Below are 10,317 nucleotides of genomic sequence, written 5' to 3'. Positions count from 1 at the left end.
AACTTTCGCCTCCCAGGTTCAAGTGATTCTCCTGCCTCAGCCTCCTGAGTAGCTGGGACTACAGGCACGCGCCACCACGCCTGGCTAATTTTTGCATTTTTAGTAGAGACGGGGTTTCACCACGTTGGCCAGGCTGGTCTCGAACTCCTGACCTCGTGATCCACCTGCCTGGCCTCCCAAAATGCTGGGATTACAGGTGTGAGCCACTGCACCCGGCCTGAATGTGTTTTTTAAAATTACTATGAGGAACAAAATAATCAATTTAGTGACATATCTATTTGGTATTTTAGCTTTGATAATTTTATTTTGATCACTAAAACATCAAGCAGTTTTAAATTTCTACAGAGTGAATTCAAGACACTTTTCTTTACCAAGAAAAAAGCAAATCTGTTCTTTTTTGTTTGTTTCTTTGTTTGTTTTTTTGAGATGGAGTTTTGCTCTTGCTGCCCAGGCTGGCACCACAACCTCCGCCTCCCAGGTTCAAGCAATTCTCCTGCCTCAGCCTCCCGAGTAGCTGGGATTACAGGCATGCGCCCCCACGCCTGGCTGATTTTTTTTTGTATTTTTAGTAGACACGGGGTTTCTCCATGTTGGTCAGGCTGGTCTCGAACTCCTGACCTCAGGTGATCCGCCCACCTCAGCCTCCCAAAGTGCTGGGATTACAGGCATGAGCCACCGAGCTGGGCCGCAAATCTGTTCTTTTTCCTCTGAACCTGTTTTTGTCCATGTATATATGGGAGAAAAAACATATATGTATATATTTATAAGGCTGACTCTTTATCTAATTACCTTTTAATCTCTACTTGATAGTAAATCATATGAGTTGTTAATCTTTGTGACTACAAATCATAAAATGTGAGCTACTGATGCTTTATATATATTTAAAGTAAAAACATTACATATTACATCATCTTATTACCTTCAAAGCAATTACCTTAGATTTGCCACAGACGAGGTTGCTAATCAATGAGATGCTGAGATTTCTGAGGCCAGAGGTAAGGAAGGATTGTGCATTTCCTTGAGACTTGGAGAGGCCTTGTCCTCCATCTGGCTGGGGTGGGCTGCTAGTACCCATCAGGCACTAAAGAAGAGAACAAAAGAGGGGGCTCAACAGTCCTGGGGGAAGCACATGTAGATGCTATTCAGAGAAGCAGGGATGCAAGTTTGGGTAGGAAAACTTGGTGCCAGCATGCAGGGTACCACACGTTACATGATGCATAATGTAGATGTGGGGAAATGGTGGTAAGGGTGGGCAAAGCAGCCTCGAATCATTAGAGTGGTGGATACCCAGCAGTAGAATTCAGAGGGTCTTAGTAGCTGAGGCTTTATTGTCCTAGTATTTGGCTCTTTTAGTTTCCCTGTGATCCTACCAGATGATGAATTTGGAGGCTACCAGAAGTCTGAAGAAATTGACTAGAACAAAGCCTCCTGTTTGCAGGCACCGAAAGGAATTCCTGTCTGGAGGTCCTCACAAGAGAAGGAAGACATCTCCAGTAAACTGAGCTCTGGATTCTGATTCGACTCTTTACTGTGTAACTTATTTTTTTCCTGTGGACTTAAAATATTTTTTGAAATCCACAAAAAAATCATAAATTAAGCAGTAAAGACAAATATCTTTACAAACGTCTTCATTTGTAAAGTTTGTATATTGTATCCCTTAATTTCTCCCTGTCTCTAAACCTCAGGGCTCAAATCACAAAAATGTTTCCAGTTTAGAATCCTCAATTAGTATGAGTTGAACCTGAACAAAGGTGAAAGTTTAACGCTAGGAGGGAACTTAATGTAAATTTTCTATCAGTCAACGAATATCTTTGTATTCCTTCCTGCACTTTTTATATTTGGCTTTCCATCTAGATCCCCGACAAAATGTAAAAACTGCAGCAGCCTACATTTTTCTGAAAATGGGAACAAGATATCATTCACAATTTAAGTGTGCTTCTCCATCCTTTTCCCATGAAGCTGGGGCCAGAGAGATAAGCACATCAATAGCTCTGTTGTAGCCAGAACACGCCTCAGTGCACTGTGTCAGCTCAGGGGCCCTGTCAGAAGCAGGGCAGGCCAGATCCAGAAGGAAGGTCCTAGTAACTAGTCAGAACATTTTAGCAGACCAGACTTAAGGGTATATAGGCAGGAAGCAACAGGATGAAATGCAGATGTCCAATAGCAAAGCAGTCAGTATTCGGGTGACTTTAAAGGGAGACAGGAAGATGCCATACCAGAGAGATGAAGCTCATACCCAAGGAGTTTGATAGCAAGAGCTAGGTGCTGGTCCAGGCAGGTTAGTGGCATTACTGATGTCTAACAGCTATGAAAGGGACTTAGGTTTAGGAACCATTTCAGTTAGAGCCAGAGGAGTAAGGCAAGGGACCCATTTCAGAGGAAATAGGGTGATAATTATTGAGATTAAGTAGAATGTTGAAGGAAGCCCTCATTTTTCTTAAATGTCTCAATGAGAAAATTTCTACAGTAATAATTCACACTTGTCTAGCTTGGCCTGGGAGTAGGTGGGCAAGTTTGATTTGAGGGTGTGGTTGGCTGAAGAAATAAAAAGATCATTTACTAAAGATTAAAACCCATGTTCTTCAAAACTGCTTATTCATCAATAAAGGTAATATTTGGGTAATTACCTCAAGTGATTCCAAGTTTGAAGTTGAGAAAAGATAAGTCATTAATGATCAACCCTAATATACCTAAACAGGAAAATACAAGAGTTCAGTTTCTAAACCAGTGTTCCAAGTTAGAGTAGGCAAGTAGGAGAACAGTGGTATCTACTTTGCCATGGGACAAAGCCTCCTGGTACTACAGAATGACCAGAGCCAGACTCAGTTCCTAGAGCCTGCAACAGGGATGCTTCTGAAATGTGATATCAGGGAGCCCCTGTGAGGAAGACTGCAGGGATGGAAATGGGAAGAGGGTCTCAGGGACAGGGAGGACATAAGGGTTATCTCAGGATGACAGATCAACCCATGCATACAGAATATTCTTCTCTTCTAGAATTTCTGATACATAAGGTTTTTCTTTGCACCCATGAACAGTGTTCTGGCATCGCTTGTGTAGAAATGAATTAAGACCTATTTACTTCTGTTGTCTTGAGTGTTCCTATACACATTACATCGTCTATCAAGTTGAGTTCAAAGTTGTATTCAGCTTCTGTCTACTACATACGGCTTTACACACACACACACACACACACACACACACACACCCCTTGTCTATATTTATTTTGCAAAATAATTTTATGAGTCTAGGACTCTAGCTGAATGATGATTATAAAACAACGCTGGTGATTGAAGCAGAAATGTGGTCTGTATAAGTTGAACCAAGGCAGAATTTTGACAGAAGCTATGAAGGTATTTTAGGCCTAGAAGGAAGCACTGAGAAGCAGTGAGAAAAGCACTAAATAAGCTTTAGTCCTGGCTCTGTCAGTTTCAAACTATTGCATTAGGCAAGTCATTTCTCTTTTATAAGCCTCAATTATTTCAACGGTAACATTACAGTACAGATGTCTTACTCAAAGAGACCCTTGAAGGTTACATAACTTAATGTTTGTGAAAATAATTGGTAAAATGCTAAACACAGGATATATCCAATAATCTGGATTTCATTCTGAATCGTGTTTTTAGCTTCTATTGTTTGAGGAATACTTAGCATCGTTATTATTTATTTACTTATTTATTTTGAGATGGAGTTTCACTCTTTTCACCCAGGCTGGAGTGCAGTGGCATGATCTCAGCTCACTGCAACCTCTGCCTCCCGGGTTCAAATGATTCTTCTGCCTCAGCATCCCGAGTAGCTGCGATTACAGGTGGGGGCCACCATGCCTGGCTAAATTTTGTGTTTTTAGTAGACATGGGGTTTCACCATGTTGGCCAGGCTGGTCTCGAACTCCTGACTTCTGGTGATCCACCCGCCTCGGCCTCCCATAGTGCTGGGATTACAGGTGTGAGCCACTGTGCCTGGCCAGCATTATTTTTTCACTTCTTTGTAGTTGTTGTTCAACTAAATGTGAGTCTTCCAAGGAATGAACTTAGAATGTCTCCATAACATGAGTGTGAGGACAGTGTTTGCATGTTTTGTTTGATTTGGAATTTTAAAGCTCAACTGAGAATTAAGGTAAGCACAATGATGGAGCTATTAAAGAAATTGGAAAGGAACAGACAGTCCTGGAATGTGGCAGCTCCTGTTTGATTTTAAATGTAAGTTAAATATTAATTTTTCTAAAAAAAATAATCTCTTTCTCCAGGGAGGGCTTTCTCTCTCACTCTCTTATGTTGACAGATTGTTGGTGGCTTGCCTTTCACACTAACTTATTTGGAGGAAAAAAAAGTCTTCAGATGATTCTATTTGTGTAAGAAAAAATTGTCTCCAAAACAACTCCCTTGTCACCAGCATCAACATCAGCTGAACAACGAGTTGGGTTGTTGCACAGTGAGAATTATTCCTTTCATTTCAAAGGAATCAAAGATGTTTGGGGCAAGCAAGAGACCTAGTTACACGTGATCAAAATAAACTAATATCAGATTTGCTTTTGGAAAGTGTTAAGTCTACTGCTGAAGTCGGAGTACACTTTTACTGTTCCAAAAATATTTACTAGAATGGAGAAAAGTTGGTTTTTAAAAACTAAGCTGATTTGGAGAAAAGAAGAAGCACTTAAAAATCTCTTCTGAATTCCTACTTGCTAATGGTTCCCTAAAGCAAGATGGTGCAATTATGCCGTTGACTTGTAAACAGAAGTCAAAAGGAAATTCAAGTTCTGTTAAGACTCATTCCAAATATAATAAAAAGGGCTCTGTCGCCCAGAATCTCTTTTAATGTTTTTGGATGGATTCTCTTGTGCTCTGGCTATTCTTTGATTTTGTAAAGAGTAGGAACAAAAGCAAAATTTCAGTCTCCCAGTTCATACCTATCTTAGTAGAAATGTCAACATTTTATGTTCCAATGTCGTCTTTTCTCAAATCATATTTCTTTCTTACTGTCATGTGCTTTTTTCTTTTGCTTTTTAGAAAAGAATTTACAAAACTACGATCACCCACTGCCCCATGACACCTAGCATATATGTTTTATATTTTGCTATATCAAATCAAGCATTGTACTCCTGCTACTGCCTACCTGTGGGTCTAAGTATCCTCATTTTTAAATTAGAGGAATTAGATGAGCCTTGCAGTGCTCAAACTATGCTATATCCCTCAGGCTTGGCACCACTGACACATTAGACTGAGTAATTATTTCTTATTTTAGCTGTCTTGTGTATTGCAGGATGGTCAACACCATCCCTGGTTCTACCCACTAGACACCAACAGTATGAATGCTCCCACCTACTGTGTCCGGAATTGGTGGGTTCTTGGTCTCACTGACTTCAGGAATGAAGCTGCGGACCCTCGCGGTGAGTGTTACAGTTCTTAAGGCGGCGCGTCTGGAGTTTGTTCCTTCTGGTGTTTGGATGTGTTCGGAGTTTCTTCCTTCTGGTGGGTTCGTGGTCTCGCTGGCTCAGGAGTGAAGCTGCAGACCTTCGCGGTGAGTGTTACAGCTCTTAAGGAGGCGCGTCTGGAGTTGTTCGTTCCTCCCGGTGGGCTCGTGGTCTCGCTGGCTTCAGGAGTGAAGCTGCAGACCTTCGCGGTGAGTGTCACAGCTCATAAAAGCAGTGTGGACCCAAAGAGTGCGCAGTAGCAAGATCTATTGCACAGAGCGAAAGAACAAAGCTTCCACAGTGTGGAAGGGGTCCTGAGCCGGTTGCCACTTCTGGCGCGGGCAGCCTGCTTTTATTCTCTTATGTGGCCCCACCTACGTCCTGCTGATTGGTAGAGCCGAGTGGTCTGTTCTGACAGGGCGCTGATTGGTGCGTTTACCATCCCTGAGCTAGACATAAAAGTTCTCCACATCCCCATCAGATCAGTTAGATACAGAATATGGACACAAAGGTTCTCCAAGGCCCCATCAGAGCAGCCAGGCACAGAGTGTCGATTGGTGCATCCACAAACCTGGAGCTAGACACAGGGTGCTGATTGGTGTGCTTACAATCCCTGAGCTAGACATAAAGGTTCCCAACATCTCCACCAGACTCAGGAGCCCAGCTGGCTTCACCCAGTGGGTCCCGCACCGGGGCTGCAGGTGGAGCTGCCTGCCAGTCCCGCACAGTGTGCCTGCACTCCTCAGCCCTTGGGTGGTCGATGGGACTGGGCGCCGTGGAGCAGGGGGTGGCGCTCGTTGGGGAGGCTCGCGCCACACAGGAGCCCATGGAGGGGGTGGGAGGCTCAGGCATGGCGGGCTGCAGGCCCCGAGCCCTGCCCCGCGGGAAGGCAGCTAAGGTCCAGTGAGAAATTGAGCGCAGCGCCGGTGGGCTGGCACTAGCTGGGGGACCCGGTACACCCTCCGCAGCCGCTGGCCTGGGGGCTAAGCCCCTCATTGCCCGGGGCCGGCAGGGCGGGCCGGCTGCTCTGAGTGAGGGGCCCGCCAAGCCCACGCCCACCCGGAACTCCAGCTGGCCCGCAAGCGCCGTTGCACAGCCCCGGTTCCCGCTGGCGCCTCTCCCTCCACACCTCCCTGCAAGCTGAGGGAGCCGGCTCCCGCCTTGGCCAGCCCAGAAAGGGGCCCCCACAGTGCAGCGGTGGGCCGAAGGGCTCCCTAAGTGCCACCAAACTGGGAGCCCAGGCAGAGGGGGCGCCGAGAGCGAGGGCTGTGAGGACTGCCAGCACACTGTCACCTGTCACTACCACGCCCCAGATCTGACAACCAAAAATACCTCCAGATATTGTCAAATGTCTTCTGGGGAGTACAATCACTCTTAATTGAGAACCGCTGCTCTAACTGAAGCTGTGATTCTTAAACTTTGGTTAGTATCTGCATCTCCTGAGAAACTAGTAAAAATATAAAGGCCCAGACTAGATTCTACTTCAAAAATCCAGGGTCTCCACGATTTTACTAGCTTTTTAACAACACAACAAAGTTTTAGAACCATTGAACAATAAGGACAATAAGAAATCAGACAATAAAGTATGGCCAGCACATCGTCAAGGAACAAGTTAGAAATGCAAATTTGAAAGCTCCACCCCAGGTTTAGTGAATCCGGAACTCTGAGATGGAAGTCAGTTAATTATGTAAGAAAAAGTACATTCTTGGCTCACTCTGCAAGAAGTTCAGGAGTATAAGAGACTCGTGGATGACTGTCTGTCCCAACATTGAGTAAGTACCACTGGGATAGCATGACCTGGAATCAGCTTCTTTGCACTGCATGGCTCTTATTACCATAGGGTCATGAACTTTTTGTCCTGACCCAGCCTTAAAAAGCAAATCAGATTGGCTTTCCTGGGAGGGAATATCTGGGGGATTAAACAAAACCCTGCCTGTTCCCCAAACCCTACCTACTCATGAATTCTACACAGCACCTGGAACCCCAACTCATAGATTATTCTTTGGGCTCTGGCAGTAGCTGTAGACCTGTGGTTTTCAACCTTGGCTTCATATTATAATCAGCTGGGAAACTTTTAAAAATCCCATTTCTCAGCTCACATCCAAGACCAACAAATCAGAATCTTGCAGAGCAGGAGCCAGACAACACTTCTTAGGTGATTCTAATTTCAAGCAAATTTGAGTTGTCAGTGAATAGTTTCTCCCAAGTCAGGCAGAGATTTTAGGTAAGGTAGTAATACAAGGTGTATTACTTACTTACTACTTGTAGTAAGATATAAGAAATAAGGAGTAGAACATGCAAAAGGCTTGAAAGAACACGGCCAATTTGGGAATCAGTAGGATGTGGTTGCAGTATACAGGCTATTGACTGTGTGCCAATGCCAATTCTTTCCCTAAGTCTTTTTAGATCCTTCTAGCCAGAAGCTATCTTTGTAACCTGTGTTCCCAGAACTCTTTCTTTTTTCTTTTCTCTTTTTCTTTTATTTTTTTTTCCTTTTTGTTTTTTGAGACAGAGTCTCACTCTGTGGCCCAGGCTGGAGTACAATGGCGCGATCTTGGCTCACTGCAACCTCTGCCTCCCAGGTTCAAGTGATTCTCCTGCCTCAGCCTCCTGAGTAGCTGGAATTAAATGTGCCCGCTACCACGCCCAGCTGATTTTTGTATTTTCAGTAGAGACGAGGTTTCACCATGTTGGCCAGGCTGGTCTCCAACTCCTGAGCTCAGGTGATCCGCCTGCCTTGGCCTCCCAAAATGTTGGGATTACAAGTGTGAGCCACCGTGCCCAGCCAACACTGTCAATCTAATCTAACACGTACCACATTCTACCTCGTATTAAAGCTCTATACATCATATATATCAAATTTGTTTCCTATACAGTACTGTGAGCTTCCCAGAGATAAGAATCCTGACTTACTCATCTTCTCTTTCACCTAGAATATTCACTTTAATAGTAGGCATCAAAAAATGTTAATTTAATTGAAATATATTAAATGATGTAGAAATGTCACCAAATGTACAAATAGAATGTAGCAAGGTATCCTGGCACGTTGTCCTCAGTCCCACAGCAGGAGTTCCTATCCTGATGTGCTTCAAAACCTTCCACAAGTGGACTGATAACCCTGGACTAGACTCCAAAATCTTTATCTGAAAACAGAGACAATCTCTAGAGAAAAAGTCTGAGCAGATGACTGATGTGCTAATTCTGGAACACTGACCATCCAAGGCATTCAATATACATTCAGCTCCAAACTGGAGCTTTTTCATCACTGATATGAGCCGAATTAGTAACGTTTGGTGGGGGAGAAAAAAAAAGAGCATGATTCATCAGTGTCTCTTGGAATTACACAGCCAGGGCTGTTCATGGCCTGAGTGGTCAAACCTAACAAAATGAATGAAGGAATCTGCATGAATCTCTGGCAAGTGGTGATTCCACATAAAAGCCTTCTTCGGAAAAATCATAGCAACTAGATACATGCGTGAGTCTTTTTCCCATTGCCTGTCCCTCTGCTCAGCATTGCAGGGGCTGAAAGACTGATGACATTCTCACAGGCAATAGAAGACCGCAGAAATGCCTCCAGGAGGCAGGCTGGGATCCAGGGTCCAACGAATACTCTTGTGAGAATGTGAAGCCAAAGAACACGGAAGAGGGGAACACCTTGGCTTAAGAATGTATTTGTGATAGAGGAGAAGGGGAGGAAGAGGAAGCCTCCAGCTAGTCGTTTGGAATCTGGCAACCATTTCTGTCAGCTTTCCCATTCCTAGATTGATGCACATTGCTTAATTCCTTAAGGTAAGGGATATACTAAATTGCCTCTTTGTTCAACTCTTAGAATAAGAATTTCCCTCTCCCCTCCCGTCCTGTCCCTTCCTCTCCCCTCCTCTCCTTTCTTTTTCTTTGTTTTTTTTTTTTTTTTTTTTTTTTTTGAGACAGAGTCTCACTCTGTCACCCAGGCTGCATGATCTCAGCTCACTGCAATCTTCACCTCCCAGGTTCAAGCAATTCTTCTGCCTCAGCCTCGTGAGTAGCTGGGACTGCAGGCACGCGCCACCATGCCCAGCTAATTTTTGTATTTTTAGTAGAGACGGGGTTTTGCCATGGTGGCCAGGCTGGTCTCGAACTCCTGACCTCAGGCGATCCACCCGCCTTGGCCTCCCAAAGTGCCGGGATTACAGGAGTGAGCCACTGCACCTGGCCCACAGCAAGAATTTATTTCTGAATAGCATTTTACGTGTTAGACGTCTGGCTGTTTAAGAAATGAGGAAACTGAGGCCCAAAGTTGCCAAGCTCTCACAGATGGTAAACGGACGGAGCCAAAATGCGAGTACGGCTCCTCCTGCCTCCAAAGGTTCTCTGGGCCCTGTAAAACCACGGGCTGCACAGGAAAGGCAGCTACATATTGTTCTTCCCCTGGCCCAGCGCCCTGATCCAATGCCCGGACACACATCCACACCAAGTTGGACGAAAAAGTAAGGGAGAGACCTTCCCCAAGAGAAGGAGCAGTAAGCTTTGATTCTAAAGGCCCTGGGTTGGGTCCGTCCTTTGCCACTTCTCAGCTTTATGTATTTAGGCAAATCACTTATCTTCTTAAACCTCCGCATCTGGGCCTACAGGGCCTCTATGGGTTTTTTCCTATTTATTTCTTTATTCTTTTTTTTTTTTTTTTAACTTTAAGTTCCGGGATACATGTGCAGAATGTGCAGATTTGTTGCGTAGGTATACATGGGCTCTATGGCTTTATTCAGTCTGAAATGGCGCTCCAGGCTTCATTAGAAGGTGAAGCACTCTGCAAACTGCGAGGCCATACCCAGATTCCAGAATATGATTAAGGCCCTAACCTTGCTAAGCTGGATTTTATTTCCCAAAAAGAAGACTAATACTATCCACTTGTACAACTAGAAGGGAGCCCACGT

The 10,317-nt window shown here is 44.4% G+C and overlaps 1 long non-coding RNA gene across 1 annotated transcript; it reads right to left on the bottom strand.

The window, feature by feature from the left end:
• Nucleotides 1-284: 284 nt before the first annotated feature.
• Nucleotides 285-5,735, bottom strand: LOC134732994 (uncharacterized). The gene is made up of 3 exons (XR_010116507.1): nt 5,316-5,735; nt 935-1,081; nt 285-713 (listed from the first exon to the last, which is right to left on the bottom strand). It is a non-coding gene; the product is annotated as an uncharacterized lncRNA (long non-coding RNA).
• Between the last annotated feature and the right edge of the window lie 4,582 nt (nt 5,736-10,317).

Source organism: Symphalangus syndactylus, chromosome 17, assembly GCF_028878055.3.
Source record: "Symphalangus syndactylus isolate Jambi chromosome 17, NHGRI_mSymSyn1-v2.1_pri, whole genome shotgun sequence".
In the NCBI taxonomy this organism is placed as follows: Eukaryota; Metazoa; Chordata; class Mammalia; order Primates; family Hylobatidae; genus Symphalangus; species Symphalangus syndactylus.
Note: the sequence above shows the minus strand (reverse complement) of the source record. Positions and strands in the feature narration are given on the sequence as shown.